Consider the following 6,814-nt stretch of genomic DNA (forward strand, 5'->3'; position numbering starts at 1 on the left):
TGACTCTCCCTCCTCTCCAAGTGCTCTGATCTCTTGGATCAGGTCTGAGTCTCTCAGGTGGACTCTTCACAGACACAATTCTCCCAACAAACCAGCTGCCAGAGCGTGTGTCCCGAAACAGATGTGACCAGGCCACTTCCCCGCTAGTGACTCCCCACTCATGAGTCCAAACTCCTGAAGCTGGGACTGGAGACTCTCCCAATCTGTCAGGACACCTTCCTGTTACCAAAGAGCCCCAGATTAACACATGGCCAAAAGCATCCCTCACCCCCTCACCCCTCCCCCTCCCCTTCCCCCCTCCCCCCTGCACAAGCCTAAAGGCCACTCAGCTGAAGGGTCCAAGGCACCTGAGTGTTTGTGCCTGCTCATATGGACATTAACAAAATTCCTTTATCTGAGGGTGACTCTTTGGGCCCAGAAGGGGATGACATAGGTTTCACCAAGGAAGAGCAAAGAAAATACACAGACAGAACAGTCAAGCTGTGGGCTTGTTCATCTAGATGCATATCATTCTGCAGAAAGGTCCAGCTAAGGCTCGGAGAAGCAATCCACTCCTTGAAGGTCAGAGCTCAGTCACCAGCCCCAGGACACAGGTCTTGACTCACAATCCCGCTTCTTCTGCCAACAGGCCTGAGAGACTCTCCCAGGCACAACTGCTGGGGATTCCCAGAAACTTCTCCTTTTGCTGGACACAATTCGGGACTCCCACCGCACCCCGACAAGTTTGCAGATGACCTGGAAGGAACTGGAAGGAACTGGAAGGAACTGGAAGGAACTAGAAGGCGTGAGCGCTGGCACCAGTTCAGGGTGGGACTCCAGGGACTGAACACAAGGGCTTTTGACTATAGAAAAAATAGGGCCATTGTCTTAGCGGGTGGAGCCAAGCCCTAGCAGGAGCTAGGAAATCAGTTTCTTTGTGACCAGAGATTTGGACTTGGCCATAGACAGTAGAGGGAGGGACAAGGGCAGAAAGGAACATATACTTTAAGAAAACAGAGTTCTTACCCTTGGGTTTGGTTTTGCTTTCTCACATAGCGCTCTATACGGCCTTCTAAGTCCCGCAAGGCCTAGGAAGACTGGGAAAAGGCGTGGCTTCCTAGAAGGTGGAGGAATCCGGAAGAGATTTAGATGGCTCCATTATGAGGCCATTAGAGAATGAAGCCACTCTTTCAATTCCCTAAGTGCTAATGAAAGAAAAATGAAACAAAACAACAAATTCAGGGCCATATACCCACCTTTCCACAAAGAAACAAAACCCTGAGGTTGAACACAAGGTACCCAGCTAGGGACCAGGGCACTGCCCACTTCAGCGCTACAGGAAATACCAGGAGGGGACAAGCAGAAAAGGCTAAGCCTTGAACAACAAAAACCGCCACAAGAACATTCTCCCCTGCCACCAAATCTGAAGCTACTCGCTATTCCAAGTAGCCAGAACATCTCAGTTCACCCCATTAGAAGCTGCCCCCCACATTCCTTGATGGCTGGAACTGTTTCTACGAGCTTGATCCATTCAAGTGAGGAACCATTTAGACCAAAGCACAAACATCTCATCTCATCCTCAGGACAAGGCCGGCCCTTTTTGCCTAAGCTCCAGCTGTCGCTCTCTCTGTAATTCCCTTCCCTCCTTCAGCCTGAACTTAAATCCATCCTGAAACGCAAGCAGCGGCTCTCTCAGAGGTCTCCAAGGGGTTCTCAGGTTACAATGAAAGGTACAGAGAAAAGTACTGCTATTTATAACATTACAATATAATGATTTTTTTTCAGTCCTAGGGATTGAATCCAAGGCCATGCCTAATTATTTCTTTGGAAATTAACATATAAAGTATGATATGAAAATAACTATCTCCCATCTTCCACTTTTCACCCATAATCTGGACTTAGTCATGGTGGCTTTTTTCTTCATCTCTTTTTCTGTGTGGCAGTCTGTAACCTCTTGGAAAGCGGAGATTACCGGTATTTTTCCCCAGTTCTTACAGTTCTAGAGGTCAGAAATCAGGAGTCCAAAATGAGTCCCTCTGGGCTCAAAGAAAGGCACCAGCAGGACAGTAAATCCTTCTAGATGTCCGAGGGGCAAATCCAACCGCCTTGCCTGATCCAGCTCCTAGAAGCTCCCAAATCCCTTGGCCAGGGAAGTCTTTCTCATCTGTCCCAGACTCTCCTGCACCCCCTCCACTGATACGATCCCTTGTGGTTGCCCTGGGTCCATCCAGATAATCCAGCTCAGTTTCCCCACCCTAAGATCCAAACTTCCTTACATCTGAAAAGTCCTTTCCATCAAGTGGGGGAACATTCACAGGTTCCAGGAGCCGGGATGTGGACATTTTGGGGAGCCCGTTGTTCTGCCTCACACAGGCACCGGTTATAAACTTCACCCACAACAAAAGCTCACTTTGCCTTCCTTCTCTCTCACTCATCTGCTACAGAAGCAAGAAGACAAACTTCGAGGTGAAACAGACGCCCCGCGCCACCTCCTGCGGCCTCATTTCTCATGTGTAACACAAGGATCACTAACTCACCACACCGGGAAATGACAGTAAAGGGGTAAATTAAGATATGCAAGGCTGGTGGGCGGTGAATCCTCGGTAAACACCTTCCGGATCTTTTCTTTCATCCTCCCGCTTCCTCTCTTCCCTGCTCATCTCCGTCTTCTCCGTCTCCTGGCTTCTCAGTGACTCAGTCTCACCCACCGCAGCAGAGAAGGTTGTGCGGCTCACTCTCTCGCGCTTCTGCTAGAATCTTCTTGCGGTGGAACCGGCTGTCTCCGCAAGGCAACCCGCTATATTTATACGGGAGATGTCCAGTTAAAAAAAAAAAAAGGTCCTTTTTATGTTCACATAAAACTTACAATCCTTCCTATTAATTTTATACCCAAGGCCCAGTTATGCCTTTCATTCATTTCCTTATTAGATCCTTCTTCAATCCTTCTCTTTTTACCTTATGAATAAAGGTAGGGCCGAGCAGAAGTAATGACCTGGGGCACACGAGGGAATCCCCCTAGCAAGAGGAATGCTGTTTGCAAAACACGCCGACCTTCTGCACAACCAAATGATTCTAAGACACTCTTCCTAGATTCCCAGGAGACTGTAACTATGGCAGAAGCCACATTCACTCTGGGAACTCCTGAACTCTCTGCTGTCGCAGAGAGGTATTTTGACAGAAGTTGTACCTGAGTTGTTTTCCCTCAGCCCTGCTATTAGAGACAGCTGAGTTAAATAGAAATCCTACAGGCAGTCAGACAGGCCTAGGCCCTCAAAGTAGTTAATGCAGAAGATAACAACACAGGACAACTGTGGCTGGAGGCGCATTCGCTGAGGGCCAGGCCTCAAGATAAAGATGGACTGACCAGGCTACATACCTTCCGGAGGGATAAGCAATAACAACCGGCTACTCTAGACAGGCATCAGTCACCCAGGTGGGTGACCAGGACTTCCTGACCCATTTCTTCCCAAAAAAGATCCTTATTCTTCCCGTGCACACCTGCTATGTGACTCACTTCCCCATATTGGGTCAGTATTACCCAGGGGACTACACTTGTAATCATATTGGTTGATCATAATTTTGCGCCCCATTCTACCCGTATCATGATTTTGTACCCACCTTGGGGTTTTGTTCTATAAAGCCTCTTCGGTAAAGTGGAGCCTACTTTCCCAGTCCCTATTTGTCTCCTTCAGGAGCTGTCGCCACCCCCCCGCCAATAAAATTTCCTACTCTTAACCTCCGTTGTTCCTCAGAATTCATTTTTTTATTTTGGGGAACACAAACTGGGTGCATTGGACATTTAGTGGGTTGGGAGTTACATTTATTTCCCCCGTGTCACTTGGAGGTCCGGTATCACTAACACTCCCATAACTTAAGCCTGTGTCAATCATCTTTACCTCCAGGACCCGAGACAGAAAACACCTCCCTATTCTCCATGACCACTATGGTATCTTAATTATAATAGTTCACACTTACTCAGCATATACTGAGTGACAGTTATTGTCCAAAGGGCTTTACCCGAGCCACTGTCCTCACAAAAAATCTGAGTGTCAGGAGCTGGGGATTTAGCGCAGCCGCACAGCACCTGCTTGGCAAGTGCGAGGTCATGAGTTCGATTCCTGGTACCGGAAAAAAAAAAAAAAAATGCTGAGTGTCATCATCCCCATTTTTTTTTTCTTTTTGAGACAGGGTCTCATTATGCAGTTCAGGCTGGCCTTGAGCTCACTTTGTAGCCCAGGCTGGCCTCAAACTCGCAACGATCCTCCTGCCTCAGCCTCCCGAGAGCTGGGATTACAGGCATGCGCCACCACGGCCGGCATTATTCCCATTTTTTTTTTTTTTGGTTTTTCTCCGGTACCGGGAACCGAACTCACGACCTTGCGCTTGCCAGGCAGGCGCTTTTGCCGCTGAGCTAAATCCCCAGCCCCCGTTCCCATTTTTAAAGACAAAAATAAAAGCAGAGGCAGAGGTTAAGCAATAATGCAGCCACTGTGGCACAACGCCATCATTTAACCTTGCCCCCAAGCAATGTGGTGTCCTAAGATTTCTGAGGTCTCCCACATGAAATCCACTTTCCAGAACAATTTTGCACCCTTTATTTCCAGGATTTGACCAACAGCCAGCTTTTTTGTGTTGTCTCACCTTTCACATACACACACCACACACACAACTTCACAGACCTTCATAACTCTTCTAGGAAAAGGCAGGGTCAGGCTCCCAGTCCTCATAAAAAGTCACTTTTACTGGATTGCCAACTATTTGCACAGCCATTCTCCAGCCATAAAAGGGGTATGCAGCGGAAAGAATGTGGAATGAGAAGGAAGTAACAGAGGGAGAGTCCCTGGAATGATCCCAAAGAGGAGGAGACTCCAAGCCAGAAACAGTAATAAAACACACCCAGAGTTTGTGGCCTTTGAACAAAGGCTACCCCACCTATGTCTTTCCATGCCTGTTGGCATCTGACTTCCTTCTGAACCGTCCCTCCAGAGCCTCGAGACTGCAGACAATAGCGGAGGCCTGGGAGCTGGGGCAGATGGAACACTCAGCCCTGAGCTGCAGGGTGGGGGAAGCAGGAAACGGAGGGCAGAATTCCACTCACACAGGGTCTGACTCACCCACACACACATCACCTGCGCAGGAAGTGGATTTGTGCAGGGTAAGCAGGCAGGACTCGTGGTTTAGGGAGTTTTCACTAAGAAGATACGCTTCCTCGATCATGTCTAATTGAAAGCGATAAAGTGGGTGTGGACTGCATCACGGTCTTCTTAGAAACCCATTGTCCCTCCCTGCTCCCTCTCTTCAGCTACATTCTTCCATCCATAGCTCATTTATTTACCGAGTTGTGTTCCAAGGGGGAAAACAAATCTCAGCTGGATCCCTTACAGTCCCAAGCATTCTGTTCAGTTCAAGAGAAACTTGGGGGTTTAGCTCAGTGGCAAAGGGCCTGCCTGGCAAGCGCAAGGTCGTGAGTTCGGTTCCCGGTACCGGAGAAAAACCAAAAAAAAAAAAAAAGAGGAGCTGTCATCTTTGTGTTGATCAGACATTTTTTGGGGGGGGGGTACCGGGAATCGAACTCAGGACCTTGCACTTGCCAGGCAGGTGCTGTGCCGCTGAGTTATCTCCCCAGCCCCAGATCAGACTTTTTAAAAAAAAAATTTTTTTAAGGGTCTACAGGGAATTTTTGACAAAAGCTTCTCCACTACCCATAATACCTTTGGAGCCAGTGAACCACAGAAATGAAGAGAAGGAGCTCACTATGTCTGGGAGCCCTTCTGTTCACACCTCATCTAAACTCCACAATGATCCTCTGACAGGGCTTATTATTCCTATTACCAAGAAGTCAGTTAAGCTGCTCCTTATCTCTCACTGGTAAAAAGGGTTCACATTTCTGAATCTAAAGATCATGTGTTCACTCCACACCTTGTGCCTACCAGAATTCAAGAAAGAAGAGATAACTGCTTCTAATAAAAAGAATGGCTGGGCGTGGTGGCACACGCTTGTAATCCCAACACTCGGGAGGCTGAGGCAGGAGGATCGCTGGGAGTTCGAGACCAGCCTGGGCTACAAAGTGAGCCCAAGGCCAGCCTGAACTGCATAGCAAGAGCCTGTCTCAAAAAGACAAAAAATAAAATAAAAGAAAAGAAAATAAAGTAATGGCACAAAGCTTCAATGAAGAGACAGGATCTGAAATGGGCTGTAGGACAAAGAATAATTTGGGAGTCAGAACAGAGAGGCAAGGGTGTTCTAGGAAGAAAGAAAGAAAAGATAAAATTGCTTTAAATTCAGAAATGGGAAAATAAAACATGGGTCAGGCCTACTGTGTAGCTCACAGGAGCAGAGTAGGGCTGCTGAGCGGCAGCCTAAGAAACTTGAGCTTCATTCTGTAGATGAGAGGGTAATTGGAAAGCTTTGAGAAAGAAGCTCAGAAAGTTAACTAAACAGCGCTTGCAGAAAGATTGCTCAGAGAGAATTAGGCAAATTGCTACTTGGGGAAGCGGTTCTTAACTTTGGCAACTCTTTAGAATTAACTGGAAGCTTGCTTTTTTTTTCTTTAACGATTCATTTTTACATAATTTCAGACTCTCAAAAGTGTTTTAAACTGGTCATGGTGGCACATGCCTATAACCCCAGCATTCTGGGAGGCTGAGGCAGGAGGATCCCAAGTTTAAACCCAGCCTGGACAATTTAGCAATTTAACAATACCCTGTCTCAAAATTAAAAATTAAAAATTAGGCTTGGCAAAAGAGTCAAAAACATTACATTACAGAGATACATGCATATCCATGTTTATTGCAGTATAATTTATAATAGTTAAATCTTTTTCATTTTTTTTTTT

General features: G+C 47.0%; 1 long non-coding RNA gene across 1 annotated transcript in view; it reads right to left on the minus strand.

Moving 5' to 3' along the window:
- Window positions 1-349: 349 nt before the first annotated feature.
- Window positions 350-6,814, minus strand: part of LOC102020492 — a 25,369-nt gene continuing 18,904 nt past the window's right edge. The window contains exons 3-5 of the long non-coding RNA XR_001232300.1: window positions 2,256-2,776; window positions 1,006-1,096; window positions 350-755 (exon numbers count right to left, since the gene is read on the minus strand). This is a non-coding gene — a long non-coding RNA (uncharacterized LOC102020492). The remainder of the gene's footprint in view (window positions 756-1,005; window positions 1,097-2,255; window positions 2,777-6,814) is intronic.

Source organism: Chinchilla lanigera, unplaced genomic scaffold (genome assembly GCF_000276665.1).
Source record: "Chinchilla lanigera isolate Chin_1 unplaced genomic scaffold, ChiLan1.0 scaffold00154, whole genome shotgun sequence".
In the NCBI taxonomy this organism is placed as follows: domain Eukaryota; kingdom Metazoa; phylum Chordata; class Mammalia; order Rodentia; family Chinchillidae; genus Chinchilla; species Chinchilla lanigera.